General features: G+C 33.6%; 2 long non-coding RNA genes and 1 pseudogene across 3 annotated transcripts in view; 2 read left to right on the top strand and 1 right to left on the bottom strand.

Annotated features, from left to right (window-relative positions):
• Positions 1-57: 57 nt before the first annotated feature.
• LOC148603339 (uncharacterized) lies at positions 58-2,422 on the bottom strand (annotated as a pseudogene).
• A 192-nt stretch (positions 2,423-2,614) lies between these two features.
• On the top strand, positions 2,615-18,922 carry LOC148603340 (uncharacterized). Of its 2 annotated transcripts, XR_015916846.1 has the most exons (8): positions 2,615-2,751; positions 4,194-4,308; positions 6,338-6,456; positions 11,447-11,636; positions 12,323-12,432; positions 14,776-14,875; positions 15,666-15,795; positions 17,250-18,922. It is a non-coding gene; the product is annotated as an uncharacterized LOC148603340 (long non-coding RNA). The 2 variants fall into 2 exon arrangements; XR_015916847.1 differs by lacking the exon at positions 11,447-11,636.
• A 543-nt stretch (positions 18,923-19,465) lies between these two features.
• The window catches only part of LOC148603341 (uncharacterized), a 42,361-nt gene continuing 40,204 nt past the window's right edge, over positions 19,466-21,622 (top strand). Inside the window, exon 1 of the long non-coding RNA XR_015916851.1 lies at positions 19,466-19,857. This is a non-coding gene — a long non-coding RNA (uncharacterized LOC148603341). The remainder of the gene's footprint in view (positions 19,858-21,622) is intronic.

Consider the following 21,622-nt stretch of genomic DNA (forward strand, 5'->3'; position numbering starts at 1 on the left):
TAATTATTTTTTTTTTCTAAATTGTTTTGCTAACTAGCATAATTAACCACTCCCATATCAATCTTTTCTCTCATTACAGGCTTGAACCATCAATCGATCCAATCTTGTTGAAAATTTTGTTTTGACAAAAATGGCACTTGTCATACCCAATGACCTTGCTAGTATTTTATCGAATTAAAATAAGATATTAAATATCATCAATAATATGATTGTTAATTTATATCTACCATTGTCACTGTCTGTCTTTTTGGCCTTAGCTGGCCCTGGTGACAAAAAACTACAGATAGATGATTGTCCCTGTGTCACAGGCTTTGACCTTTTACGGCCCGACATGTTGCTTTTTGCTGACCGGAAACGAAGTATTTTTAGTTCAGTAAAAATAAGAAAGTCTATATTTAGAAACAGGGAAAAAACGCGGACTATTTATTTTAGCAACCGAACAATACATTAAAGTCACACTGATGCGTCATTCAAGTGCAATCTTTAATATTTGTGGATGAATATTGTCAGTATATTATATAAAGAGGGTCTTGAAGAATATTTCATGAATTTTATTTTTGTGGGGTACGAAAGTAGCCGGCGACGTTTGAAAGAGTAGGCGGCGATTTTTGCCGGCTGCTGGCTTCTAATGACATCCCTGAGTTTGTACAGTTTTTCACATTTTTCACCTCTATATTTCTTGTATTCCAGTGTTTGCTTATGCTGCTTTTGTAAAATGTCTAATTTTTGCACACTTTTTAGAGCCTGGTAAGCTGTACTCCCAACTGGAATGTCACAGTGTAAGGCACTACACAACTTAAGGATGGATTCACCTGGACCAAGATTTACACTATGGATGGCTGAGTGTGCCCTTCCAGAATAGTTCTTTTTGTACATTACATTTGAAGGTAAGGAACGCCTTATGCTACGATTCACACCCTCGACAAAGTTAGTGTTCATATTAAGCCTGGTCTTCTCAAGTGCTTTTGGTCCGAGGCACTTATTTACTGCGATACGAATAAAATCCATGTTTTCATGGGTATGCATGATTTTGAATGTCTTTGGTAGTAGACTTCTCTTCTTGAGCCACTCACTCTTGCCACATACAAAAGAATGTTTCTTGCATAAGTCATGTTTTCCCATGTAGCACCGTATAACTGCATCAACTGTATGAGACATCTTTGATTTAACTCTTTTAAAATTTCCTCCGAATTGCTTAGTACATACAGCAACTTCAGAATTGCACCTTTCAGTTAAGTCTGTTGCAAAGTTATTCAGTAGCTTTTGGCATTGCTTTTGTGTCCGTGCTGGTATGATTTTTAGGAGACTTTTGTCTTTTTCCACACTTTTCCGCATATTTTCCGACAAATGCCTGGTATCAATGAAATGCTGAGGCTCAGTTTTTGATTTTCCCTCCTCATACAAATCAACTGCAGCTCTGTAAGCTGAACTGTCTGGGTCAGTAACTAAATAGTCTACTTCTATGTTGTCTTTTAAAAGGTCTTCAAGGCACTCCCTGGCCCATGCATATTCATCACCAATGCTCTTCACCATTGGAATATTAGCACTGCATTCATCAGTACATTCAGACTGGAGTTGGCCTGAGTCAAAAATCAATATCTAAGAAGAATGCTCTGAACAGAGCTTATTTTTGTCAACCAAATTAACAATTTTATGTTTTTTTGTTACATTTTCAGCTGATTAGCTTGTTGGAACGGTGTGCGTCCAATTCCTGGGTTGGGTCTGTTGCTGTACATGCCATCCATTTGAACACTAATACATCTTGGATTTTTCTTTCCTCGGAGGCGGTTTATTTCAACTAATTCTTCCCTTCTTCTTTTCATGTCTTTTTTTACAACTTGTACAATGTTTTTATATACTTTATTTGTCCTTCTTTGCAGGCTAGAGGCTGCTGGAGTTGAGATATTGCCACTTAGAAAGATTTTGCACAAGCTTGTAGGACAAATTGGAGTCTGACTCAGGCCAACTAGTACACCAGTTGTTAGTTTTGAGGGTTTTCTACCCGGTCTGCCGGTTTCAAGTTCCTCATACTGTGTATACATCTTCGAAAAGTATTTAAACGATGCGCAAATAAGTCGGAATCTTGATGAGAAACCTCTTTTTTCTTCTATGTCCAAATCGTATAGTAAAATACCATCACAGTCTGGACTTTTCATCATATGCTCTCTAAATGCGCAATTCCACATGTTTTCTGACTTGTAAAGGCACAGCACTCTGTGGGAATCAGAATTCAACCTGAAAATAAGAGAAGAAACCATATTTTATGTCCTACTAACACTAAAGTTATTTCTATATTCAAATGCAATTTACAGTTATCTCCCCCTTAATTTTAATATTTTTTTTTTAATGGAGCATTTATGTACATTTGGCTGATATCTAGTTGATTTTTTCCTACTTTATAACTTAAATAAAGGTTAATTACTATACAAAGTGCAAGAATTTGTGTTCTTGGAAATAAATTAGCAAGTTTTAAGGAAAAACTAAATAGTTTGAAAATTGTGCACATATGGCATATATTGTTTATTTATTTTTTTTTTAATCTACATTAATAAGCTGTTTGATTGTAAGTTAATTACATTATTTATTATTACATGTCCTACCTTTTTTTTTTTAGCTCCTTTCTTAGATTTCCTAGCAACAGGAACAGATTTAGATTTTGGTCGCAGTAACTTGGCCGCACAACTGGACCGCTCTGCCTTCTCCTCAGGATCAGTGTATGGATCATTAACAACCAGTTCATGAGTTTTCCTTGTAAGTCTAATGTATTTAGGTGTTTCTAAGTCACTTTTCACTGTTGAAAGTTTAGTCCTTGCTTTTTTGTGAGGTAAATTCCCAGATTTAAATGTGTATTTATTTCCTTTTTTGAATCCTGACATTTTATAAATTAGAAATGTTGACTCTGTTAATTTAGCATTGATAAGTGTTGATGTGCTCTGATGCAAGTTTATTTTATACACTTGTTTTGCAGTACAGGTTGATGTGAAAAGTTCAGTCTTTGCACTATTTACAGGATAAACAACAGGTGCCCCCCCTTCAAACATATAAAATTCTTCAAAGATGCCATTTGATGATCTCATGGCTCTTCTATAGTTATTATGATGACAAGCAAAATTTGTTGCTGTCATTCTGGTACCTCTTATCACCAACGATTAAAAATTACATGATAAAGTTAGAAAGTGGATCTTCATTTCACTTAATTTAGAAAGTTTTGAACCTTTTTTCCATTTTTTTTGTATTTTTACTATTAAAAGGGTAGATTCTACCCTTAATAAATTTAGATTTCAACTTGTACATGCATAAAAGGAGTATTGCTTAAAGTGCTGGAAAACATAAGTGAGAATAATTTCTAAGATATTTTAACAAGAAATTTTCCATTTTTAATTTTTGATTTTTGCTTTCTGTGGAAATTTTTCAGCACTGGCCGCAAACTCGCACTCCAACCTAAAAAGGGAATATCTCGACTAAACTTTAACAGATTTTCACCTAACTTGGTTTCTGTACTTGTGTTAAGATGTGCTTTATAAATGCGAACTTGAGTACTGATTCTTAACCGCTTCATGTTTTGATAGGATACAAATGCGCAATTATTTGTTTACATTCTACCGGGAACTTTTTTACTCCAACATGGTACTGAGTACTGAATACAAGGTGGTACCTGATTGGTTGGATATGGCTTGAAATTTATTTTCATTTCAAAACTTACCCATTTATGATTGATTTTATTTTGGTAATAATTAATAATTTGTTATAGGGTTGAAATGATTTCTCATAAATGAAATCTAGGTGCTTCATTTTTTTCCAGTGTATTTTGTGCTGAATTTTCAAGAGTCCATAACAACTGAAATTTCGATCAACTTTTGCCGCATGACCATATACTTTTTTTTATGCAAATAAAAAGTATGCTTTTCTAGTTTTAGGAACTGAAACCCATTTTCTGCTAATTTGTGTGGTTTTGTTGAAATTAATTTTCAAAGTACATAGGTACCCTATGGAAAATGCATTACGAATAATTGTACTCTTGTATCCTATTGCAGTTCTCGATGGATGATGGGAATATTTTACACATATCATGTAACATAAACAAAATTCAGACACAGCTGACAGCTGCAAATAAGACAATGATTGCCTTTCCTATCATGGAAAAGCTATGCTTTGATGTGGATAATACATTTGGAGTTATATTTTTTTCCCAGGCGAGGTAGGTTCTTGACAACAGCAACAGTGGAACAACGGAGATACACGTACCTGTACATACATCCATGTGTTTCCTGAAGTTTTTAAAAATCACATTCACTGTTTGAAATAAATGTAAGTAAAAAAAATAGGAAAAGGCTTGAAAACTATCAGAAAAGATGAATTTATTTTTACAAAACATAATCTTAACCTTATTATATATATATTCATCCAATAACAGTAGAGGCTAAAAACCACTAATTCCACTTCCCATAGGCTTCTATGCTAATTTCACAATATTCAATGGCTTCTCTGGACTTTACCTTAACTTTAACCTGCAGAGGACTATATATCAGCATGATTCTACATATGCCAGCTCACAATCCTCTGAATGGCATGTGGGGTTAGCTGACTTGCAGTGCAGTACTGGTCACCGGAAGTGAAGTGTCTATAAATAGCATGGGAAATCCCAGTGTTTTCACAAGATAGGGGTATATTTAGAAATCATTATGGAGATTAGGCTTCACATCACAAGAAGCAAAATGCACCTATAAAATGTACAGAAATGTTTTTCCTTTCAGAAACTGTTTAAATTTTTTAAAGGAGATGAGAACTTTTTTCACAGCACTATGAGGAACAGGGGTAATTTCTGCGTAGAACTATTTTTGCGTACGTTCCAAATGCTCATTGGTTGAATTGGTGGTCTGTAACCTAAATAGAGCAGTCTACATATGAAGATACATGTATATATATTAAATTAAACCTTGTTCAGACACATATTATGTGACAGGATCAATAGTAGTTATGCAAGGGAGAGTGTACATTTGTATTACTTGTACAGGGCACAATGACCAGTTTAGTTTATTTACATATATGTACAAATGTGTATTAATTCCTACATGTATCAATGAAAAATCATGTGGAGTAGATGTAAGATAGAAATAATGTCAATTGTTAATAAATAGACCAAGAATTAGTTTGCAATTCTAACTATTGCTTGTCTTCTCTGTTTGTCCAAACTTTAAAAGTTTTATAGAATTTTATTATCCAACATAAAATGTATAGAAATGCCCATCATTTACAACTGGTAGTTACGATTTGGAAATTCCTACAGCCGGTCACTAGGAAATCACAGCCATGCATTACTAATTTTAGTATGGGGCATTAATAGTTTTTCTTACCTTTAATAAGTGACAACTTTAAGTAAGAGTGATCTAATTCAATTACATGTAATTAGATTAGGAGATTTAAATTTGTTGAAAGATGGTACTGGAACTGAGTATATTGAATTATTAGGTATGTTTAATCTTGTACTAGAGATTAATTATTATTTTCTTTTTTTTTTTTGGGGGGGGGGTGATTATTAGAAACAACACCATCATGATTTATTTTCATAAATATTTGATTCATCGAGATACAGACTTATTTCAAATTAAGGTGAAATCATATGTTTCAGTAATAGATATAAAGTTGGTTAAAAAAAGTATCAATGCAAAGCTTTTTCCATATTGGCCCTGTAATATGCCCTTTTTATTAATAGCCTCGGATGGCTGTAATGGCCATTATTAATACCTCGGGCATGTAACAGGGCCAATACAGAAAAAGCCATACATTAATACTATATTAACATGATGCCCTTATTGTTTGCCTTGTGCAGTCAAATATGGTAAGATGCCCTTATTGTTTGCCTTGTGCAGTCAAATATGGTAAATACATGTAGATTTGTGATATTAAATATCTGAAATCTACACATTTCATCTTCAGTGCTCTTAGTAATAACACAAATTGTATGTCTTTAAATGACATGAAATGTAAATACTTAATATGAGTTTGAATTAAAAAAAAATATGATAATATCTTGAAAACTATAATAGATAGAATGAAACTTTTGATTGACGAAATAATCCTCATGATATGCCCTAACAAAGTCTTCATGGAGTCATACTTGTCCAACACCATTTTGTTACAGTTATTGCAATTGAAAGCAAAAATTTAAACAGATGAGGGATTTTGGCTCCTGGGAGCCTCTTGTTTATATGTTCCAGGCTCATCCAGTATTGAGTCATAAGTTGTAAAATTCCTGATTGTAGAAACAATTCTTAACTTTTTTCATTTTTTGTGTCTTTTGTTTATCATATTCATATTTCTCATTTTGTCTTTTCAGCTTGGTGACTGGATACAAATTTGTCGGAAGTGGCAAGATTCCCCTGGTCCATGATTAATCCTGCTTGCACTTGTAGTCAGACAGTAGTATGAATTAATAGGAGCAGAACAGATCCTCAGGTGAGTGGATTCTTTTGGACCTGACTTTCCATAGCCTCGGTTTACAGCCTCACACTTAAGTGTCACTGTCCCAAAACGAGTCTTAACGAAGTTTGTCCGACCAAATCTAATGTTGATTATATTACACCCAAGCCTCTTATCATCCTCTGTCATGTACAAGCATTTTGCTTCCACATCTGGCATAAAGTCTTTGCCCCAGTGATCTTGCTCAGTACCTTTACATACATAGGAGTATGATTTGTACTTTTCTAAACAATGTCTTGTATAACACGCAATGATACTATCTGTTGCATAGCTAAATCTGTTTACAAGTTTGTTCATATCTCTTGCAAACTCCCTAAGACTAAGAGCGAAGTTGAACCCTTTGTGCAGCTGTTGCTTAAGTCAAAAGCAAATCGTTTTTTTTTTTAGCATTGTGCAATCTGTTTTAGTTACAAACTGTAGCATCATTTCATTAAATTTAGCATTGTCACAGTCTCGCATTTGTGATTTGGCTAAGTATCTGGTGTCGCGACGGTTCTCAGGTATGATAATTAAATTTTCTTCTTGTTTCCGGCTAAATCATCTGAACGTATGACTATCACCATCTGTTGTTAATTGTCCAAATATAAATGGTCATTTAGCATATCACCCAGTATTTCAAAATACCTCTCTTCATTGCCTATTGTAGCACTCCATTTCATGTTGGCTGAACAGTTACCAGGATAGCCTGGGCACTCTGGATCTCGTCCAAGTGATCTTAGATTGCTTGCTGTCTTACAAAGTATGTTTGCATCATGAAACTATAAGTTTCTTCTTTACTGTTACATTTCTGCTAGTGAGCTTCTAGCTTGGGTAGAAGGCTGAAACTGTGTTGTTCTATGGTGACAAGAATTTTTTTTGTATTGTGTGTCAGTTTCAGCTAGTATAGGTGTGTTTTCTGGGAACCCATATCTTGAAAGTGCCATTTTTAGCTCGCCTGGCCAAAGGCCATATGTGCTATTGCCATCACTTGGAGGCATCATGAAACTATAAGTTTCTTCTTTACTGTTACATTTCTGCTAGTGAGCTTCTAGCTTGGGTAGAAGGCTGAAACTGTGTTGTTCTATGGTGACAAGAATTTTTTTGTATTGTGTGTCAGTTTCAGCTAGTATAGGTGTGTTTTCTGGGAACCCATATCTTCAAAGTGCCATTTTTAGCTCGCCTGGCCAAAGGCCGTATGTGCTATTGCCATCACTTGGAGTCCGTCGTACTTGTCCGTCGTCGTTAAACAATTTTTCAAAACTCTTCTCCTCTCACACTACTTGACCAATTGGTACCAAACTTTGTATGAATATTCTTTGGGGTATCCTGCATAGAATTGAAGTGGGGATTTTTGATCCATCAAAAAAAAAGGCCTCCGTTACTAAAAATAGAACATAGGGGTCAGACAGTAGTTTTTTGCAAATATCTCCAAAACTGTAGGTTTAGCTGATTTAAAAAATTTTCATTTTCATATGATAAGCCATGTTGGAGTTATTGCTCTTTTTCAATGTTTTTTCCTATTTTTAATGTTATTTCTTTAAAAAATCTTCTCCTTTGACACTGCTTGACCAATTGGTACCCAACTTCTAATGAGTGTTCTTTGGGGTATCCTGCATAGAACTGATGTGGGGATTTTTGATCCATAAAAAAAATGGTCCACGTTAATAAAAATAGAACAAAGGGGTTAGACAGTAGTTTTTCACATATATCTCCAAAACCATTAGGTTTAGCCAAATTCTTTCAAAATATGATACGATCCTTATTTGTAGGACTACAAAAGTCTTCAGGCATAAGAGTTGTTAGATGCCTCCTTATAAGAGTTATTGCCCTTGACAGGGGAAAATGACAGGTTTTTATTTTTTCAGTTTTCAGCCAATGTCTTGAAAACTATGATAGATTTTAACTTTCATTTGCTGAAATGATACTTATGATAAGTCCTATCAAAGTTTTCTTGAGTCAAAATTGTTGGGGAATTTCTTGTTTAATTTATTGCCCTTGAAAGGCAAAATTCAACCAGGTGAGCGATTCAGGCTCCTAGGAGCCTCTGGTTTTCAGTGACTTGGCCACTGTTGACCCTGATTTGATCAGACTACACACAGTCTGATGATAGAGTTGCCAGTGCCCTTGTTGACTTTATGGATTGGCGTATGGATTCAACTGGAAAAATTTCTCGCATAGTTTATATTTGCTGGTACAGTACTTCTAATAGCGTGATTACGGGGCTCAACTTATATGTAGCAAGCATCACTTTATCTAGGCGGTAGTTTATAATTTGTTGTAAAACATGTTTGGACTTCTCATTTGATTCAATTTCAAAATTTCCCTGCTTTAAGTAAGCATTTTTTTCAATCCAAGTCTTAGATTTCTTAATTTTTGAACATGCAAATAAATAAAGTTAACATTTTGAATGGTTACCACAGGAACAGTTCACTATGATACTATGGCATCAGTAACATATGATAGTTTTGATAGAGCCCCATCAGGAATTTTGTAGTGTCATGTATTCTGCTTGTCACCTTGCTGCTATGTCAGAAGCAAACAGCCCATGGAGGTGTTTTTTTGGGGGGGTTTTCAAGCGAGCTGGCATTATATCACACACACTTGACAGATTTGTCACATACTTCCTATGGTTGGCTGACATGGGTCTTTTGTTGAGGTAATGTACTGGTTCAGTTGAAGTAAGACCTTTGTTGACCATGCTTTCTGCAGCATTATATGCACTACTGTCTGGATCTGTGGTTACTTCATTAAGCTCAAACCCATCTCGCAGTTCTTGCCCAGGCTTGTTCATTTCCAATACTGTCTTGCATGTTAATTTAGTTTTTAGCTCACTTGGCCAAAGGCCATGTGAGCTTTTGCCATCACTTGGCGTCCGTCGTCCGTCCGTAAACTTTTACATTTCAATCTTGTTCTCTGAAACCACAGGGCCAAATAAAACCAAACTTGACACAAATGTTCACTGGTATGAGGGGATGAAAGTTTGTGATTTTGGTGCCGATCGGAAATTCAAGATGGCCGCCACCGAGGATCTTAGTTTAACATTGGACCCTATGGGAGAAACATGTAAAAATCTTCTTCTCGGAAACCACTTGACCAAATTAAACAAAACTTGACACAAATGTTCACTTTTATGAAGGGATGTAAGTTTGTGATTTTGGTGCCAATCGGAAATTCAAAATGGCCGCCACTGAGGATCTTACTTTAACATTGGACCCTATGAGAAAAACATGTAAAAATCTTTTTCTCGGAAACCGCTTGACCAAATGAAACAAAACTGGAAACAAATGATCGTTGGCATGAGGAGATGAAAGCTTGTGATTCTTTTGCCATTTCAAAATGGCTGCCAATGTGGATCTTAACTTAACCAAAGTTTCCGCTTGAGAAAATATACATCTAGAGGTCGCCACATGATCTTCAACAAGTGGGAAATTTCCTCCATGTAGCAAGCTCTAAATTGCCCCAATAAAAACAAAGTGGATAAATCAGTGAACACAATACTGAAGGGGGCTGGAGGGGGTCTGATCCCGAAATCCCGACTTTATTTTTACTAAATCCCGAAATCCCGAACAACAAAGGAACTTAAAAACTGCTAAAATCCCGATTCCCGGTGGATTTATTTCCGGAAATCCCGGGCTTAATTCTTAGAAATCCCGAAATCCTGAGCTTAAAAACCTCTGATCCCAGCATCCCGAAAAAGGTCCGGCCCTTCCTCAATACTATATCAGTTTATCATTTATGGTAAGAAACTAAAATGTTTTAAAAAAAGACAACTACATGCCAGCGACTATATTTCCTGCCTTGGGACAGGCGCAAACAATATGCAGCGGGGTTAAACTAGTTTTGTTGGATCCAAACCCTCCCCCTCTATATGGTCAAAGGCTAAAATAAATACAAAGTTAGACACACAGTAAAAATCAACCTGAAATACATCCAATTCATTAGAAAAGTACCTCAACAATTATTAACAATAACATAGAAGACAAACAAATGAGGTATAAACAATGAATGCTCGCAGTTACTGAAAGCAAGCTCAGGACACAAATAAGGATGACAAATCTTCAAGCCTCCCAACACAAAAAATATCAGTTACAAAACTTCCAAAGGATTTAGAACTGCAACATCATAGACTATGTTGGTCTAGCAAGAAGTTGTGCAATGACTAAAATGCTAAAATATGAATGATTAAGTTATAATGTAATGATCTAATAAGAGTATCAATATTTTTTCCTACAAAGACAAGATTTAATGATCTGACAACAATGTCGAATTTATATCCTTTATGAATCAGTCTATTTAAATAATTCTTAAGATTTGATGGACATTGTTTGCATTTATGTGCCTTGTAAACTATATTTCCATACAAAACTGGATGTGAAATGCCTAGTTTAATAAGATTAGTTTTTTAGCAAAGTAATCATGTTGGAGGCTAAGAAACGCTGTGTTTTGCAGAAATTTCATGGATTCCGCAAAACAATGGCAATTTCTGCATTTTTAAAGGCCTGGTTCCGGATTTTAGTATGTTGGGGTTGCAAACTATGCATTATGTCCCCTTTCCAACCTGTCCCATGCAATAATTCCTGTTTACCAATGCTTTAAATTGCAAGAAAATCTTCATCTAAGGAAAATTCCTTGTAAATTTACGCAAAATTATATGAAATATTTAGCAAGTAATTAAACCAGATGAGCGATACAGGCTCACGTGAGCCTCTGGTTTACTGTATGCTTTTTCTTTTTTATGAGCACAGCTTTGATTTTTGATTTGTGGCTACAACATAATGTTTGAATGTTTCATTGTCAGTTACAGAGAAGTTAGACTGTGTTGCTAGTTGGAATGGCGTTTTTCCAATACCTTAATATATTCTGCTGATATAGATTCCATCGGCCTGGACATTTTTTGTCTTAGGATCCTAGCCATGTAGTCTTTTCACCCTTTTTACCTTTTCTCTCTGCATTTTCATGTCTTCATTTTTCTTTTCTGTTATTTTAGCCACTTAATTTGATCTATACTGCATACCTGATACAGATGGAGGGGGGATATTTGATGCCATACAAACTTGATGGTAACTTGATGTACCTATTGGTGTGTGTTGAAGACCCACTTGCCTGCCTACATTTACATGTATTTTGCTGCACGACGACCGTGCTTGTTGCTTTCAACGTCTTCGTACAAGTTAAAGGTTTTTGATTTGTATTTGCACTTAGTACACTTTGCCACTTCTGTTCAAGCTGAATCCCATTTCTGTTCTTTCAATAAATCCTGTCTAAGTAACCTTTTTACTTCGGTGACATTTGTATGTGCTCTCTAAATACTTTATTCTACATGTCACTATTTTTTCCTATTGTTACAGTTCTATTTGTCTTTCTTTCAGATCTGTAGGCACAAATAAAAGTTTTTACTATAAATTTCCTTCTAATTCAATTTTAGAAAGGATTTATTTTTCATATAATCAATCAGTTGAAAAATGGTCTATTTAATTACCTCCCTTGTTTTCATTATTTTTTTTATCATGCACCATTTACATCATATGCTCATATTTCTGTTTTCCATATCTACTTTTTATAGTAATTTCATAACTGTATTTCTTGACAGTGAATAAAAATAAAAGTTTTATGTAGGTTTCTCTTGTTTTTAGGGATTTCAAAAAAAAAATGGGGGGGGAGCTATTTTCATGTGTTCTACCATAGACATTTGAAAAACTCCAAAACTCTCTATTTTACATGTATTGAAAAACTTTCTTTTTTTACATGTATAAATATGGCTTTCATATATCAAAGTACTTCTGAATAACTTATTTAGTTAGATTAATGTAAAGATTTGTCTTGTGCAGTCTTAATTTTATTCTCAGCACATTTTCTACTTCAGTCTTAGCTGCCTGATTTGTACACAACAACTGCATAGATGTCATGGAGACTGGAATTTCTGTTGAATGTTTGCTTGTTGGAGATTTAGTCACAAGATCATATTCATCCAGTGTTAGTTTCACAAAATTAGTCACTTGTATTTCATATACTTCAGAATTTGTATGTGTAAGCCCTTTATTGTGGGGTGTGTTTCCATTCCTAAACTTGTATTTTTTCAAGTGAACAGCATAGTGTCCCTTTTTTAAAATTTTGTCATGAAATTACATTGTAAAATTCTAGAAACAATATTTGATTATCATTACCAGATATTCTTGTGCCTTTTTTTTGGTTAAGTGGTTTTCTTCAAGAAATCAACAGAATTTTTTTTAAATTGAAAAGTCAGGGGTTGAAAATTCCTAAAGCCCGATGCCCAGGACTAAAAAAAATGCACCTCGGGACTTGTCGTTTTTCAATGAAATAAGTCTGTCGGGCATGGCAAATCTAAAAAAAATAGAACTAATTTTTGAAAGATTTCGTTGTCATTATTTGGACCATGTTTCTTGATCTATTCCCTGACCTATAAATAGTAATAACTTTATTTTTAGAATGGGTATTTACTAGATCGATCTATTGATTAGTCATTCTCAAGTCTGAATCACACCTGCGCTTGATCAGACACATTTTTTGACATGCTACAAATTTTATTAATCAAGCGCTGGAATGATAAAGATCAAATTTTGTTGATAATTTTTTGAGGATAAGATCGTTGCTCAATTATAATTTCACAGTTAAAAAAAATGCAGAAATGGAAAGCTGATGACAAGGCATCAGATGTGGAGATTGAATCAATTGACACTGTGTCTTCTTCCCTGCAAACCTAGAATTATACATAAGAATATCAGATAACAAAATTGCATTTATTGGGACTTGACATAACATTGTTCGGGCTTAGTGTACAAAAGATGAAAAAGTCCAGGGCTCGGGTCTTCCCAAAAAAATGTTCAACCCCTGAAAGTTTTGCTGAATAATATAAAATTTACTCTGGCCACAAGTGGAGGCAAGATACTAAATAAAGCATAATATTTGGTCTTTGAATATAAAAATGAGTAATTTACTGAAAAATATTTAGGTTTGATGGAATTTGTTCCCTTATAGGTATAAAACCACTAAATATTCATGAGATCAACAAGCACTGCCCATTTTGGGGAGAAAAATTTGAGGTAAGGAAATGAGTGCCAGAACTTAGACCATTGAATAACACTGCTTGGTTTGAATTTTTTTCTTACAGTACTTTCATTTTTCTAGTAATTTTTATTTTTTTTTTTTTCAAGAACTGAAATATTTTTTTTCACCAAAGATCTAAAGAATAGGGATGTCCTGTATAGAAACACAGTGCTGAAATACATTGTTTACAAACAAGCCATGTGAATTGCCAAAAAGTTCTGCATGACCATATAGTTTGACAGCGGCATAAGATGAAACTATATATCTTTTTATCTAAACAATATATGAAAAATCCAGGTTTTGAATGGTAAAAAAATATGGGTGTTGATTTTGTGATGGCTAAGCATAGAAAGTAATGGGAGTTTTTTTTTCAGAATTTATACCTATAAAGGAGAATGTTTGGTAAGGACCCTTTTTGCCTCTTAATTTGGGCTTTTTTGAAAATTTGATTATCTGATTTCTAAGTAATAGCAGTATAGTAAAATGGTGGCAAACACTGAATTTAAGATGTTTTTGACAAGATTTATGATTTTATTCCAGAAATAACAGTGTGCATTTATGAGACTTTTACAAAAACCTTGAACATTTCTGCAATTTTTACGGTGATTTTTGTGTGGAGCGGAAGTTGCCACACATCTGTTGACTCAAGATATTTTTACACGAGTTGTAACTGACAATTATACACAAAATATATGAAGCAAGAGATTCAACATGCATGTGGCCATTGTTCAAAGAGTAATAAACTACACAAAATTTGGTGTTTTCCAGCCTTTTTAACAGATTTTTCCAATCTCGGTCAAGTTTGAAGGGCTTATATGTTCAAATTATTACCATAAACCAATCAAATCAACTATAGAACACATTAAAGAGCTTGAGAAACAATATTAGAGTTTTTTCATGTAGACTTTGTTTTTGAGGCCAAATTTTGCCCTTAACAAACCAACTTCTTTCTCGGCTACAACCTTATTTCCCATGGAAGTTATAAAAAAAACTTGTAAGGTATTTCAAAACATATCACATTTACTCAAGATTTTTTTAAAAAATTTATCGCAAACTTTGCCTATAGTAATAGGTACAAGTATTGTATTGATATTCTTGAGCGGGTCTACGTCAAAACAGGGAGGCTAATAAAATAGTCAGAGTTCCTTTTATGTTTTTTTTTTTAAACAGCTGCATGTAATTTTTGACTTGAATTTTGGCCATATTTAAAGATGTATCCAAGTAGATAAAATGTGTGATTTTTATATACAGATTCAAAGACAGGAAAGAGGAGGTATGTCCAGTTGATAAGGAGTACTGCAGCACAACACCACCAAAGTGAAAGTAGAAAACATGTGCTTTTGACTTTAAGGTTTGACAGTTTCCCAATCTTTGTGGATTGGTCTAGGTTTTTTAAGTTAAAATCAAATTTCTTGAAACATTCTATATGCATGAAAGTTGTACATGTATCATAATTCAAGATATTGATCATTACAATATAATTACAAATTAACATATCAATGATATAATTGATACACACTTTTTATATAACATCATAAGCAACATAAAATTATGGATAAAATAATAATAAATCATCATGGATACGAGACTAACTAATTACCTCACTTATGTTACATTCCTTATGCATTTCTTCCTCTCTGATAATTTCAATAGAAGAATTTGTTTTTTCCTACCTACTGACCTAAGCTTTAAATCATTGGGTTGAGAAACAGCAAACAAACATATTTTTGTGTTTGGGCTGATATAGAATTTTTCTGTGTATGTGTGCACACTTACATTTGAAAGTAAAAATCACTCACCTAATGCATTTTTGCTATTCTTAATTGGTATTTTTTCTAAAAATAATATATATTTTTGAGGATTTTGGTCACTTAATATCAAATTTATTCATGTTTGCCATGTTGTAGAACAATTTTAATGCAAATTTCTATTATGACGAATATTGTAGTTGTTGACAGGTCTGGAATATCTTCTTTTATCATACTTTAGTGATATTTCTTGCAGTAAACCATAAATTGTTCATGATTCAGTCTGAGGCCTAATTTGCATAGCATAATGCATAGAATTTCAAGTATTGTGGTATAATTTTGGCAAATTGTGTTTTATTTCATGTATTAAAAGTAATTATCTGTTTTTTATAGGATCAAGCAATCAATGATAGATGTCAGATGCCAGGTTGTTTAGGTTAAACTGAACAACTGTGCCCTGCAGCAGCACCATAGGTTTATGTATTTGGAAACTGTTTGGAAATGACATTCTTAAGAGATTTTTGTAAGCATTTTTATTTGTTAGCATATAAAGCACAATCAAATTGTGTAGTTAAAATGTTGATTTTCTACTTTTCCAGAAAAAAGAACTGCATTTTAGTAAAAAATGTGTTTTTCATTGCTTAATTTACCTAGTAGGTTAGAAAGCAAGAGATGAATAAAATAAGTAAATTTTACAGTTTTGTTTATGTATTGGGGATATGTTTTTTATAAGAAATACACTTCTTTATCAAACTAATGATGAGAGAGTTCAAGGATTATAGTGGAAACTAAAAGAATGTAATTCAGAGACAAAGACAGGCATGGATAACTGACACACAACCAAGAATAAAAAATCACTGAAATATTATACAGCAGTCCCCCTTTCTAGGGCCCCTCATTTGAAAGACCACTCCTTTCTCCTGGCCATATTTCTCTTGCATTAACTCTTTTATATACTAATTAACCCCTTTTTGAAGGCCACCTTTTTTCGGCCAAAAATATCCTTTGTCCTCTCAAAAACAACCATGCTGTTGTTTATTGACAACTTTGATAACAATGATAAACCAGAAGTTTGAGACCGGATGTTCAATAGTTTGACCTGAAAGGTTAAAGTTACACTTCTGTGATTGCACAATTGGTAAACAAAGATGACATCTGTTAAAAAAAAATGAAAGTGTTGACACTCGAAAACAAAGTTAAAGTCATTAAATTAACTGAAAAGGGTCACAGTTTGAGGAAGCTGGCGGCAGATTTTAAGGTGTGTAAAATGCAAATTCAAAATATTATTTGGAAAAAGGAGAACATTTTAATTATGAAAACAGTCTGACATCAGTTCATTTTTCAAAGTAAATCTGATACAATGTACACGTTCAAGTTCTTTTAATGAATGCATCTTATGTTTAAATACATTGTTATATTTTAATGTGTCATACTTGCATTTTAAACAGATAATAAAAGGCATTTTAATATTCATAAAACATGTAACAGACATTATCTGGATTATACATAAAGGTCCTACAAAAGAAAAGCAAATCTGTTACATAAGGAACATTTTGTATATATTTTCAGCCATTTTGATTTTCAGATCAATTCCTTTATAGAGACCACCCCTTTTGTAAAGCCTCTTTTATGTTGCAAATGGGTTGTTCTCTCAAGAGTGGGACTACTGTACATGCAAGGTAAAACAGAAGTAAATAAGCATCTAAGACTCCACAAAAACTGGAAGCATAACCATAGTGCACTGATACGGTAAGCATCCTCTGTTTTTCTAGCAACACCCGCTCAGTTGCTCATAAAAAGTCAATTCAGGGAAGAAGAAAAAAGAAAGAAAAACTATTGGCATTTTGTACAAATAAGTATTCATTGTGCAGATGGATTCACTACAAGTTCATGACAGCCATAAGTAATATGGTTTTATTTTGTTCAGTTTTCATTATTTATGGATTGAACTGCATTGAATTTATTTCTTTTTTTCAGGAGGGAAAAAAGCTGTCTTCCTTGATGTGTTCAGTGATTGTAATATTCCCAGACAAGGGTCAAACTATAGTATTAGACCTTTGTAAATATTTATTTGTGTCATAAAATGGATGTATTTTTTTGAAAAAAAAAAAAAAAAACACTTTTCCTATTTGTTCACCCAGGGGAATGGAGGAAAAATAGCATTTATTTTCCGGCATTAGGTTGATCAGTCACGTACCCTGTTCAAATGAAAGGAAGAAGAACTTTGGAATAACAGATTGGTATACTGACACAGTTTGTAATGAGCATTTTTCTCTCAGATTTTTAAGGATAGAAGTTTAAAAAAAATAGGTTTATTTTATTTTAAAAAATACATAGAATATGAAATTTTGATAGATTGCATATTACAAATGAGTGTGGAAAAAAAAACCTGCTGAACTTCTGGTACCTTTAAACTTCTGTATGAATGGCGATTCATGTCACAATAAGGATATTTCTATAACGATGCTTTTTAGCTCACTTGGGGTCCGTCGTCGTCGTGGACAAATTTTAAAATATCTTCTCCTCTGAAACTACTAAACTGACAGGTTTTAAACTTTGCATGATTATTCCTTAGGGTGTTTTGCACAAAATGATCGTTGGGATTTTTGATCATTGAAAAAACATGGCTGCTGTTACTAAAAATAGAACATAGGGGTCAGATTGCAGTTTTTTGCAAACAACTCAAAAATCGTTGCCTTTAGCAAATATCTGGCAGGAATAAAATTGTTCAGCATCATGAGATGGACCTATGCCAAAATTTTCAAAATGATTGGTCAACTGATGTAGGAGTTACAGCCCCGGAAACAGATTTTTTTTCGGATTTTTTGCATGTGCAACTTTGAAAATCTATTCAAAATCTATTGGACAGAATTCAATGAAATTTGGCATTTATGTTTCTTAGGGTATTCCACACAAAATGGTTGTTGGTATTGTTGATTCATGAAAAAATATTGCCGCCGTTACTAAAAATAGAACATAGGTTCAGATGGCAATTTTTTGCAAATAACTCAAAAATCGTTGCCTTTAGCAAATTTCTGTCTGGGTAATATTAGCATTATGAGACAGACCTATGACCAAAATTTTCAAAACGATTGGTCATACGGCCCCTGAAACAGTTTTTTTTATATTTTCGCATATGCAACTTTGAAAATCTGCTTCTCAAAATCCATTTTACAGAATTCAATGACAGTTAGCATACATGTTCCTTAGGGTATCCCACACAAATTGACCGTTCGGATTAAGACGGGTTTTTGAAAAAAAAAAAAAATTGTTGCCTTTAGCAAAATTCTGGTTCAGGCCATGAAAATGCTATGAAAAGCATTTCCTGCATTTGACAATTTAGTTGATTTTAACTTAGCCTGTCTCATTCCTCAAGTTTTTCAAATAAGGAAATGGTTAACCAGGTGAGCGATTCAGGCTCTCTTGAGCCTCTAGTTTCTTTCGTGATAGTTTTAACTACTTACTGGAATTAACATTAAATTAATTGGTAGTAGCATTTGTTTAAAGTATTACAACACTTTGAGGGAATGGGGTTATTTATATAATTTAAAGTATGTTTCTCGCAAGTATCATGATACTTGATAATTGTGTAATGATAATAGTTGAAAGTATTTGTATTCCACTTATTTTAAATAAATTGAAAAAATATATGTTGCCATTCCCCTATCTTTTACCTTTACTTTTGAACAACACTTACCAAAATCCATCCAGGTTTTTTTTTAAACCCTTAGCAAAGTTACCCTATTTTCAACAAAGAAATTTGAGCAAATTGACCAATAAGTGGTCAAATACCAATGGCAGTGTTTTCAGTTAGTCCTTCGATAGGCCTCAAAGTTATTTAACTCTAATGTCTTAAAGTGAATTAATTTGTCAATCCAAATTATTTGGCCATTTCTGTTACACTAAAAAATAACATCAGAAGGAGAAAGAAGACTTTGCCTTAATTGTAGTCATACACAAATCAAAGTAGTTCTATCCCCAGGTGGCACTAAAAAGTTCAGTTAAATATCACTAGAAAATAAACAACAGTAATTTTGTGTGAAGCGAAGAGCTGAGAAAAGAAATAATGGTAAAAATTTCAACCATTCAAATAACTGTAATTTTAGAATCTGATCATACATCGATTTCTAACTGTAGGTCGTCTGTAGTATCCTTTATCTCAAAGTTTTTTTTGTTTTTGTTTTTTTTTTTTTGGGGGGGGGCATAGATGCTATGTATCAAATCCCCTAAATTAGGAATTTTGAAGATAATACGTCATTTATATAGTGGAAACTGAAATTAACGGTTCTAGCTAAACGATATCCTTTCTTTCGAATCAGATCAGCTATAAAGTCGGCCTCACAAGAGTGATGAAATAGGTCAGCTAGTAGAAGAGCACAATTTGTTCCCACTGGAATGCCCACCATTTGTTGAAAAAGGCGTCCACCACAGTGGACATATATGTGTTAAACTTTCATGTACCAACTTAGAAGTACCTATACAAGGGAAACTCGTATTAAATTACGGAAATCAAATTGTCTACAGACTCCAACTACACACCTTTAACATAATACATCCAAATGTGTTTTGCAGTCGTATAAAATTGGTAAGTCTAAGTATTTCACTAACTGAAAAATGGACTTAATTATGTAAAAAAAATAACCTTAATTTGTCTCCTTATCAACCAAAAAATAAGGCATGTGTAACATAATTCAGTAGGTAATCTTGAAATAATATTCAATTTCTTATTTTATGTAATATGAAGAGTAAATATTTGATACAAAATGGCTTGCTTAATGGCTTAGACTGTTTTTGTTTGAAGGTTGTAGCTTATGACTATTCCTCAAATTCAAATCGCTGTTTAAATCTAAGTGACGCGTAATGTCAAATATAGTTCACTTAACCTAGAAAACCTGGGAGGGAAAATGTTGTATACTAATCTAGCCATTCAAATATTGTGTTATTGTTTAAATCAGAAGGATACATCATGCGTCTGTTCTTAAGAAAGCGTTTTTTTTTTTTTTTTTTTTTTTTTTTTTTTAAAGGCATATACCTAGAAAGTTGTGATATGTAATTAAAGCGGTGAAAAATTGAACAATATCAAGGATCTTGAATGGATACAAATGTTACCCTTCTATACATCCATTAAATCATTCATTTCCCTCACACCTTTTTCGAAACCTACACTTCACATGGTCATATTACTTGGAATCATACTTCCCTTACCAAAATATGCACATTACATCTGATGCAAACTGCACTCTTTGCTTTGTTATAGTCCGTGAAATAACACTTTCCGGTCAAAACCCATTCATGCTCATAACGTCTGATGCGGACCCTGCGCTTAAAATGGCCGTTTGTCCGAAAAACTACCCAAAACCAAAATATAGCCTGATTATGTAATCTGATGCGAATTGTATGCTTGACATGTCCAAACTCTTTTAAACAGATGATTCGAAGCCTACTCTTCACATAGCCAATACTACTAACATTGCACTTTCCTTACCAAAGTATGCTCATCATATCAGATCCCAACTGTACCTTTAACATTGCCATAGTCCGTGAAATAGCACTTTCGAGTCGGAACTCATTCATGCTCATTACATCTGATGCGGACTGTAGTCTTAACATGGCCGTATGACAGAAACACTACCCAAACAATTGCATGCTTATCACATCATATAATAATTTTACATGGCCCAACTGTTTCAAAAATTTTATTCTTGCTAAAATCATACATGCTCATCACTAAAAATGCCAACCGTTTTCTTAATAAGGCCAAAGGACTTAAAATATAATTTTCCTAACAATTACGTACACGATCATCACATCTGACGGAAACCGTACCCCTGACATGCCCGTATGACAGAAAATCTACCCAAAAATGCATGCATATCACATCATATAAGAATTGAACGCCTAACATGGCCGAACTTTCAAATAACTTATTCCTGCTAAAATCATATATGCACATAACTTTAGATGTCGACCGTTTTCTTAATATGGCCAAAGTACTTGAAATATCATTTTCCTACCCAAAATCATTAATGCTCATCACAATTGATGCGTACAGTTCTCCTTTAAATAGCCATTATACAATTCCAAAGATAACAATACTGTGTGAAATATCCCTTTCGTACCTTAATTCTCCATACTAATCACATATGATGCGAACTGAACTCTTAACATGGTCATACTATCTGAAAAAGCACATTCTTACTAGAATCATACATGCTCATCACATCTGATTTGATATGTAACCTAAGTATGACCACGCTACTTCAAATAGCATTTTCCTACTTTGATCATACATGTTCATCACATCTGATTCGTAATGTATCTGTAATATGATTTTAATACTCGATATAACA

The sequence above is a fragment of the Perna viridis genome, chromosome 11, assembly GCF_037379345.1.
Source record: "Perna viridis isolate PV_CMFRI_1.1 ecotype Kerala chromosome 11, ASM3737934v1, whole genome shotgun sequence".
Taxonomy (NCBI): Eukaryota; Metazoa; Mollusca; class Bivalvia; order Mytilida; family Mytilidae; genus Perna; species Perna viridis.